Raw genomic sequence first — 10,785 nt, 5'->3', positions numbered from 1 at the left:
ACAAAAATGGTGGAAAAAAGAATTGTATTCACCCACTCAATCCAAAAAGCCATTTTACACTGATTTTATATACAAAGAATCAAATAAGAATGGAAAGGAATGATATTGGGAAAGGAGAAACAACGAGGAAACACTAAACTACTTATTATATCGAAAAAAACAGAATGAACTACTCTCCTGTTCTAGCATTTCCGTTTTAGTAGAGAATGATCTTCCTATGGTAGGAGATCCATGAGCATCCTTAATATGTTGCAACAATTTCCATAGAATGCACCACAAATAAATGTTTGCCTATATTGACTGCTTACTCATGACATTTAGTGAGTGCTTAATTACTCCGTGTCAGATTGGTCTATTAATGAGTAAACCTGTAAAATTGAAATCAAGTCCAACCGTCCAAGTACCACTCAAATAACTTAAGTCCTGTTTGGTTCGCACGAGAATAAGGGTCTGGAATCAGAATCGGAATGGACTATTCCATTTCAGACTGTTTGATTGGGCGGAATTGGAATTCCATTCTCATTTTTTCTGGAATGGCATCCCCATTTGAGGGAATAACCATCCCCTGTCCATCCCTTTGGAATGAAATGTCATTCCTGTTGACTCTCATTTCCATTCCCATTCCTGTTTGAACTAAATGGACTATGGGAATGGATCATACCGATTCTGATTCCAAAGGGTTTTGATTTCGATTGTGATTCCAATTCCAACTGCGAACCAAATGGATCCTTACATCAAACACTTGATCTGTTCAACAAAGTCTTCAAGGTTACTGAAAGAAGTGCCACCTTGGTTGCCGGCCTTCCAAGACATTTCTTTCAACTCCGAAGCCTTTGCTTTTATTCTATCATCACCAAGCAATTTCTTCACCTTACACTTGATTTCGTCTCTTGATACCAAGTTATTTTCGTCTACCTCCAAATCTAAACCAACCCTCCAAACGTCACAAATCAAGTGTTTGTTAAAGAACTGATCGGAAAACTGAGGCCAACATAGAAAGGGAACCCCCATGCTTAAATCACCCACTATCGAGTTCCAACCACAATGGCTTATGAAACAGGCAAAAAAAGGGTGACCCAGAACTTTTTGTTGAGGAGCCCAACTCACTATCTTTCCACAATGAGCTACACCATCCCTAATCATCTCGGTTTCTGTAAGACCCGTTCATGAAATCTGGCCAAATAACCCATAAGAATGGCCCAGACGCAAGCTGGAGCCCAGCTGCTAGTTCATCAAATTGGCGCTGGCTGAATGTTGCAAAGCTTCCAAAGGCAACATAAATGACGGAGCGGGCAGGTTGCTGGTCTAGCCAGCTTATGCAGGTGGAATCCTTCTGCCAGAGACTTCCGATTGTTCCCCCAGGTATGACGTTTGAAAGCAGTGGACCTACAGGAAGACTGTTGGGAATCAAGTCACAGAACCATGGCTCCAGCTCGTAAAATGAGTTGCAAAGAATCCGTCACAAAGTTTGGTAACACTTTTCGTATCCAATGCTTCTTTGAAAATGATACTTTGCATGGTTGGATCCTCTGTGCAGTTCCACAACAAATCAGCTGTGCTAATGGCTGGCGCGTTTGGAGACAACTGAATCATCTCATTCTTCAAAGCAGTTCCTGTAAACAAAGTTCAATTATATTTCAATACTCCAAAAGCTAAACTATTGTAGTGGACTAGCTAGAAGCATAAATCTTACCGCTTTCATTAATGATTCCAGCCTGAATAAGCTTAGGAATGTGAAGTAACAAGGCTAGAACTCCGACCGAGGTTGTGCTAAACGCTGCTCGTTTGATTCCCATCTTCTCAGCAACTTCCATCGCCCACTTTAATGCTGCTGATGCGATGAAACAATTGATCTTGTTGTTGTTGTCTGATTCTTCATTGATCTTCCTAATCAAGTTCTCTAAATAACCCGGCATTACCTTTCTGGCAGCATCAATTTCTTTGGTGTCATCTCCGAATTTCGCCCCATCCGGGATAGAAGCCAGACGAATGAGGCTGTGCATGCTACCCTTATTGGGAAATGCGGCCATTACTCTTTCTTTCACTGATTCTTCAATAACAAATATAACCCTGATCCCACGAATAGCCAGGCTCTGAGACAACTCCGTGAGAGGCGTGACATGGCCCTGTACTGAGGCTGGTATAACTACCACATGTGCTTTCTTTGCCATGGAGATGTATGTATCTGGAAGTGTACTCAGGACCCAATACAAAGATCCCGATCAATATTTGTGGATTCAAGACTGAGAAATCCTTACTCTACTGTGACTCTTATCCCATCTCTACTCTCTAATTGATTCTCATCTTTAACACAACAACCCAAAATTAAACTTATCTAAATTCCCAACAATAAACTTATCCATCTACATACTATGATATTTTACATTTATCTGTGTCTCTTTTGTTTATAAATCTAGATCTCATGCTATTGGGGCTCATGTTATTGCTCAGAAGGCTATATGGGTTTGGTGGAATAAGCCTGCTGTTGGGCTCGAGCCATGTGTAAATGTGTCTGTTTCTAATAACTAATATATAGTTTATTTTACCCTAATACATATAAAAAATGGGCAATAATTAGACATAAAAAACTGAACAAAAAATGTGTTTCACTGAAAAATTGAAAGCATAAGAAAATCTAAATTGTAGTAGGGACAGTTTTAATTTCCTGGGGTTCTTACCAGTTGAAGCTAAACCAGAGAAAAAGTGTTTTCCCAATGAATTCCTTTCTACAATGCTCAGATGAATCAACCGAAACCTCTTTCAAATATGATCCAGTCTATAACTAACTACTTGAACGAGTAAAGAGGAGAATCCTGCAAAGCTGGTGCAAACACTGGTACATTAGTTTGGAAAGAGTGAAAGAAATTAAGAAATAACCAAGATGAAAAGGGGAGAGAGAGAGAGAGAGAGAGAGAGAGAGAGAGAGAGAGAGAGAGAGAGATATTTGTTATACTTATACAACGTGTAAGGGAGATATTCGAATGACTGTTGCCATTCATTATGTATATGTGTCGGGGCATCACACTGTGCTCTCTTGCCAGGAATTACTGTCGAGAAATTGTTTGGATCTCTCTCCGTGGGAGTGATTTCAACTCATTCATTTTGTATGTGTAGATTTTTCTGAAATGGAAAACCAGACGTGCTTCGAGTGTGTAACAAACTAACCGATCAAATAGACAGTTGCCCAATACCCATCGTACTCTGTTTATCTTTGAAGCAAGAGACGTGCTTACCTACCTGATCCGGACTGTTATTTCGGTTGCTTTGCGTCCGATATAGGTTTTTCTTTTGAGCAGTTTCTAGAAATAAATGGGACGGTGGCTCTGCTTCTGGGTAGGTTGCAATGATGACGGAGAGGTGGAGGGGAGAGAAAGAAAGAGCAAAAGAGAGTTCGGTGGGTGGAGGTGGGGGGGGGGGGGGGGGGGGGCGGGGGTGTTTACCGGTGCAGCCCTGTTTCCCATTCATGAATCCTTGGGGTCATTACAAACGAGTTCGGCTTCAGTCCAGGCACGTTATATACGCGCACCGTTCGTGCAGCACGAGGATGCACCACGCGTCTTTTGATTCGTGCGTTGACTTAATACGTGTGAAATGAATTGAACGGAGTCTATCCTTTATGCCGTTAGATTCTCATTAGAAGCATTCCACTTCCTCTCGACATTCACCGGACTCTGCCATCGCTAGTCACTCTCACTCTCTCCCTTTCCAACTGATGGAGGACGGTTGGAACAGACCTATGAAACGATGACATGTGGACACTGATTTAGTGCGGGCAACAACTCAGCATTATAGCCTAGTGACGGGCCCATAAAGCAGCTCGCTACATCGTAGCCCGCAACAGGAGAAGCTCGTCACAACGCGAGCTCCAAGTTCCCTGAGCTACCGGTGCAGCCCTGTTTCCCATTCATGAATCCTTGGGGTCATTACAAACGAGTTTGGCTTCAGTCCAGGCACGTTATATACGCGCACCGTTCGTGCAGCATGAGGATGCGCCACGCGTCTTTTGATTCGTGCGTCGACTTAATACGTGTGAAATGAATTGAACGGAGTCTATCCTTTATGCCGTTAGCTTCTCATTAGAAGCATTCCACTTCCTCTCGACATTCACCGGACTCTGCCATCGCTAGTCACTCTCACTCTCTCCCTTTCCAACTGATGGAGGACGGTTTGACCAAACCTATGAAACGATGACACGTGGACACTGATTTAGTGCGAGCAAAAACTTAGCATTATAGCCTAGTGACGGGCCCATAAAGCAGCTCGCTACATCGTAGCCCGCAACAGGAGAAGCTCGCCACAACGCGAGCTCCAAGTTCCCCGAGCTACCTTGAAGGAATACCCGAAGGCAACTTTAGCTTGCAAACGAGCCGCCTGGCCTACACCTCCTCCCTAGGGCTAAGGTCCCCCGAGCTGCCTCCGAGCTCGAAGCCCCCTAACCTCTCCTAATATCCGAGCTCCTCCTAGTGGAGCTCAGGCCACTCCCAGACAAGAACACACCGATTCACTTATAGATACCCGAGGTGAAGACACCTCGGGCTAGGCAGCTCGAGCTATACAGCTCGGGTTAGACTGCCACAGGCAGCTTGTCGCTTACAAGATAGCCCGGCACAGGGTAGCCCGGCATATCTTAGGAGGATCTCCTGTCCGACCACAGTACCCGACAAATCTGGGGGTAGCAGACATATCCCTCGTCAGACAGCGTCGTGCCTGCCACCTTTAGGGGGTGCCTCACACTTGACAGGCACGTACCCTACGATGACGGCCCTGCGCATGCCACCTGAGACCCTACCAGTAATGGCTGCAGCAGGCTGACAGTGGCAGTTATACCTGCCCTGTCAGAGGCCAGTGGGCCGGATGCAACGGATTTCTGTTATAAGGAGCTTATTATCAAGGAAGAGAGGCACAATCTTCTACTCTCGCGCTATCTGCACTCTTAGCCTTCATCTTCTCCTTGCTTCTCCTACAGAATACTAACTTAAGCATCGGAGTGTTCCTGCCGAGCAAGCCCCCGAGGATTCTTCTTCTTCTCCATCTCAGGTACCTTTCAGGAGCCACGGAAGTGCCAGCTAGGAGTGACCGGATTGTGCACCATCATTTGGCGCCATCTGTGGGAAACGCTTCTAAAAGCCTTCCTCTAAAACTTCACAGTCCCTTCTTCTATGAAAACTCAACACTCATGGCTTCCTCAAGCAACGTTGGATGAAGCATGGAGATGGATAACTCCAGGGAACAACCCCAGGTTCCCACGGTTTGCATAGGGCAGTTCACCATTCCCCTCTCGGTGGACGAAGTCCCTAGCCTGAATGTGTCGCGAGCAACGACGCCTGTGGGTGTTCCCCTTCCTTCCTCTGTAGAAACGACCTTTGCTGAACTGACTGTCGTTCCTCTGGCGACTAGCCAAAGCTAGCTCGATGACTCGATGTAGTGCATGCGGGCCATGCAAGCCCAAGTGTAGCAGCTCCAGCAACACCAGCTCTATCAGTAGCAAGTGCTGCACCACTTCTCCCAGTACCACTACCAACAACAGTTCCCCTAGCTACCTCAACCTCAGCTTAAGCAGCCACATCTCCCGCCTCGACACCCAGCCTCATAGTGAGCTGGGTCTCGCCATCAGGACGAACGCCCTTCTCGCCAAGGAGAAGCCTCCCAAAACCCTCCTAAGGGCTAGGCCTCCTCCCGCGGCAGACAAGAAAGACCGGCCACCCCGGTCTCGCCGTGGGCGGTCAGATCGAGAGGACCCCAGCTCGCCAGGTCTACATCACCTCAACAATCAAAGTTTGAAACCCCACTCCTGGAGAACTGGTTTGAGATCCTGGCTGCAGACTTCAAGCAGGATCCCTCTGTCCGCAGCCATCACCAACGGTCCGAGCTTCTTCCTGCACAAACCATCCCTGACAGCACAGAGGTGAGCAACACGAACGCCGAGCCCACCAAGAAGCAGGGACTTCACCGCCAAGCTCTCCGATCTGCCACCCACAATTTACTTGAGCTTGGAGGCAGAGAAGAGGTAAGCTCGAGCAAAGCTAAGGCTCCCCTCCTTTCAGTTCCATCCCCCCTGTCTTCCGAACTCCTAGCAGTCTCAATGCCTAAAGACTTCAAGCTCCCCCCTCTTGAAAAGTATGACGGGTCATTTGACCCAAATGACCACGTAGATGCCTTCTAGTTGTAGATGCACCTGACGAGAGCTAGTGAGTTGTGCATGTGTGTGGCCTTCTCCACCACTTTCAGAGGAGCAGCCCGCACCTAGTACTGGAACCTGGAACCCGGATCAATGAGAAGTTGGGCACAGTTCGTGCAAGCCTTCACGTCTCACTTCATTACCAGCAAGCGGTGCCTGCGAACTGAAGAAATCCTCCTCAACATAGTGCAGAGAGAGGGATAGTCCATCTGAGGCTATATCAAGTGGTTCAATGATGCATTCATGCAGATACCCCGCCTGGACCCCGCCGTGCACCTCGCAGTAGCCAAGAAAGGCGTGATGCATATAGAGTTCAAATGGCACATGGTTGTCAACCAACCGATGACCATAACTGGATTCCTTAAACTCACGGACATGTTTATAGCCACGGAGGAAGAGATCAACCAGAAGGGCAAAGGCGCGCCCGAGAAGAAAAAAAGGGAAGGGGAGCCTTCCAGTCAAGGGGACAACCTGAAGAAAAAAGACACAGCTCGGGGGGCAAAGCCGGGTCAGTCGTTCTGAGCTCCAGTAGCGGACCGAACTGATTACACCAAATTGAACGCGAAGCGGGCCGAAATCCTGATGCCGATCAAGGACACCCCGTATGTGAAGTGGCCACCCCGTTTGAGAGGGAATCCCAATGAGAGAAATAAAAACTTGTACTGTAGTTTTCATAGAGATCACGGTCAAAGTACCAAAAATTGTAAGAACCTCTACGACGAGATAGAGGAGCTCATCCATCGCTGATATCTAAGGAACTTTGCACATAATAATAACAATGATAATAATAAAACAGGTCGGCGAGGGGAGCACGGTAAGGATGCCCTCAAGTCCAGCAGCAGGCTGATGTGTGGCTCATTGTGATACAAGCAAGTGCACTAGCCATTCAAGTAATAAAGTAGTGAGTGAAGTATCATTTCCACAAGGATTTAGGAAACAAGTATCAATACTAAATTGAGTACTTCTTATCTCATTAACAAATAAATCAAAACTTTAATGAAAGCTAAAAATCCTAAATTAAAATCTATCTAAATCATTGATCCAATTGTCTTCAAATCAGGTTAGAAGAGTAAGCAGTAAATTTCAATATCAAAATTCAGCAATCTATCAATTTGGATCATTCGAATAAATCATAATTGAGCCTTGGTTTGGTGAAACCCCAAGGTCATGAACAGCCTCTCTCAAGCACATGTTCATCCTATGCATGAGTGACAATTTTTCTATCTCTAACAAGAATCTAATCCCCATGCATGCATTTTTTCAAACACTTCTAAGGCATCAATTCAAAACTGAATTGTGCAAGTTATCTCTAATCTTGCATCCAATTCAGTTCTTGAATAGTAGATCTGAATTCTTAGAGTCTCTCTTAAGCACTCTAGGAATTCCAAGCTTTAGATCCATTCGGTCAATCTGAAAATTGCAGATCTGAATTCCCTTTCAAGCAATTCAGATCTTGCAATCTCAGATCTGAGAATTCAGATCTGAGTTTTGAAGGTTAGTTGGCGGAATTAATCTACAAAAACACCCTTATTCAAGAAACTCCAAGTACAATTCATGACCATTCGAATGAATAAAAAAGAATTAGATTGTTGAATTGAAATTTTACAAGCTGAAATACATCAAGGAAGAATGGAAGAAGGAGAAAGAAGAAAGAAAATATAACAAAGAAATAGAATTCAAATTAAAGGAGAATGAAACTACAATTGAGTTATTACAAATGATCTTTGAATCACAAACCCCCGATTTCGAACTCACCTTCTCTTCTAGTTTGCTTGTCTTGAACTTCCTTCAACCCTTCTTCTTCTTCTTCCTTGCGCCTAACCTTCTTCTCTTCTCTTCTCTCAAGGTGGCCGAACCTCTAAGAGTGGGAGAGCCTTCCTCTCAAGCAATTGAACACCTCTCCCCCCTCCTAGAGGCCTCCTTAAATAGTTTTTCAAGGGGGCTCTTGCCCCTTCTTGAAGCCTCTAGAATGGGGTGTATTACACCCCTTTCTTGAGCTTTCTAGAGCTCTCTTGAAAGTTTCCTAAGGGCTGCTATTTGGGCTGCACTTAGGCTCTCTCTTAGCACATGATAGCTATACATTGAGCTGCTCTTTTGGGCTGAGAATGGGCCTTCCTTGCTGGGCCGAATTCTACTCTTAGTTAGGCTTTCTTTTCTTGGGTTTTCTTAAGGAATCCACTTGCTCTTCTTGTCCGAAGTGCTCTCTCTTGCTTCCACAACCGGGCTAGGCTGGATTTGGTCTTTTTGAACCATCTTTTCTTGCATTTTTCCTTCATTTTCTTGGATTAATTACCCCTGAAACTTATTCTTAGCATTAAGCTAAATTAAGGCAAAAATTAATAAAACTGGCATAAAAATCCATGCTAAAGTCCTCAAAAATTTTAGATAAATTGTAGGTTCATCAAATACCCCCACACTTAAGCTTTTGCTTGTCCTCAAGCAAAGACATCAGCCATAAACTGAACATTCCCCCTTTTGTTCTTACCATTTACCTGGTGAACTTTTTAAGATAGAAATGCATTGAGTAGTCAGGGAACTTTTGTAAGTGCTCAGCTCTTATATAAATATGAATTTCATCATAGTCTAGCCTTCACTCCTAATTCTTATATAAATCAGCTCATTAATTGTCAAGGTTAATAATCAAATTTCACTACGTTTCACATCTGTAACTAAATCTCAATGAGAGTTCAACTTTAGAGTGCCCCTTTGAACCTCAGTTGTCATCACAATTACTTATTTCTAAGGGTGAGTGCATCTTATGCTCCATCTCACCCTTTTCTTCTTCTTTTTTTCCGGTGTGAGCGCATTTTATGCTCCATCTCACACACTTTTCTCTATTTTTTACTTTTTTTTTGTGTGAGTGCATCTTATGCTCCATCTCACACTGGTCACTTACTTGAGGTAGGTAAATAGGACTCATATTCTGAGCTACTAGTTTTACTATTCAGCTCAAAATAGCGGAGTCAATTTGGGCTTTTGTCCTTCTTTGCAATTATTGAACCTCAAGAATCAGCACTTCAGATGTGCACTAGCTCTATTGATCATTAACCATGAAATCAAGGGCTTCCATACACATGAAGATAGTTAGGGCTAGTCATGTTGAAAGGCATATTCAGCTCCCCTTTTCTCATGCATATATCAAATTGGGTCATTCACAAAAATAAAAACTTAATAAGTACAACAGTCTCCCTCAACTTATTGAAATCTTTCTTAAAAATCATCAAATAGATAGTAATGAACTTGAGGAGTTCCAGTCTTTTTTTTTTTAGGTTATGTCATTGCCTGCATATGTGTGTTGGGGTGAATGAGGTGTATGGTTTCAGCCCCCATACCCTAGCCTTGGGCTCACTCCTCCACACTTAAGATGAACATTGTCCTCAATGTTCATAGTGTTAGGGAACCAAACTTGCTAGAGCAAACTGAAGAAAAGAAATGGATGAACTGAGTCCTTAAAGAATTGGAATTTTGAGAAAAAGAACTTTATTTTACTAACTAATATTCTAAAAAGATAAATGACAAAAAGATGCCTTAACCTGTTCATGAGCAAGCATAAAAGAATATTGGTTATCAAGATAAACAGTGGATGGAGGGGGTACAGTACCGCCCATTAAATATGGTTTCAGGCGCTGACCATTTACTTTAAACGTGCCCTAAACTGGGTGGGTGAGTTCTATAGCCCCATGGGGAAAAACCTGTGAAATGGTAAAGGGTCCAGACCACCTGGATCTTAGCTTACCTGGAAACAAGCGGAGATGGGAATTATATAACAATACATGTTGGCCTACATAAAAGTCCCGTCTCAGCAAGTTCTTATCATGCCAGTTTTTTATTATTTCTTTATAAACTTTGGCATTCTCATAGGTGGCAAGTCTGAATTCATCCAATTCATTCAATTGCAACCACCTTTTAGCTCCTGTGGCCTGAATGTCAAAATTTAAGAATTTAAGAGCCCAATAGGCCTTGTGTTCTAATTCAACTGGTAAATGGCATGCTTTACCAAAGACCAATCTGTAGGGGGAAATGCCAATGGGTGTCTTAAATGCAGTTCTGTATGCCCATAATGCATCATCTAATTTGATGGACCAATCTTTTCTGACAGATGCTATGGTCTTTTCCAGAATTCTTTTGAGTTCCCTATTAGCCAACTCCACTTGGCCACTAGTTTGAGGGTGATAAGGGGTAGCTAATTTATGTATAATTCCATATTTCTGCATTAACCTTTCAAATTGGTTATTGCAGAAGTGAGTTCCCCTATCACTAATTATAATTCGCGGAGTGCCAAATCGGGAGAATAGCTTTTTTAGGAAGTGTACCACCCTTCTTGAGTCATTTGTGGGTAAAGCCATGGCTTCTACCCATTTGGATACATAGTCAACTGCAACGAGGATGTACTTATTCCCAAAAGAATTCGGGAAAGGTCCCATGAAATCTATACCCCAAACATCAAAGATTTCACATATCAAAATATTGGAAATGAGCATTTCATTCCGTCGGAAAATGTTTCCCGATCTTTGGCATTTGTCACATGTGGACACATACCTATGGGCATCTTTGAAAAGTGTGGGCCAATAAAAACCTGATTGCAAAACCTTGGCTGCAGTGCAGCT

General features: G+C 43.7%; 1 pseudogene across 1 annotated transcript; it reads right to left on the bottom strand.

Moving 5' to 3' along the window:
- Positions 1-376: 376 nt before the first annotated feature.
- Positions 377-3,310, bottom strand: LOC148867050 (UDP-glycosyltransferase 83A1 pseudogene; annotated as a pseudogene). Its single transcript, XR_016109495.1, has 5 exons — positions 2,954-3,310; positions 2,679-2,821; positions 1,694-2,185; positions 1,187-1,613; positions 377-1,143 (listed from the first exon to the last, which is right to left on the bottom strand). The product of XR_016109495.1 is annotated as a UDP-glycosyltransferase 83A1 pseudogene (transcript).
- Between the last annotated feature and the right edge of the window lie 7,475 nt (positions 3,311-10,785).

This window comes from Nelumbo lutea, chromosome 3 (genome assembly GCF_056320005.1).
Source record: "Nelumbo lutea isolate HS-2025 chromosome 3, American lotus-T2T, whole genome shotgun sequence".
NCBI classification, from domain to species: domain Eukaryota; kingdom Viridiplantae; phylum Streptophyta; class Magnoliopsida; order Proteales; family Nelumbonaceae; genus Nelumbo; species Nelumbo lutea.
Note: the sequence above shows the minus strand (reverse complement) of the source record. Positions and strands in the feature narration are given on the sequence as shown.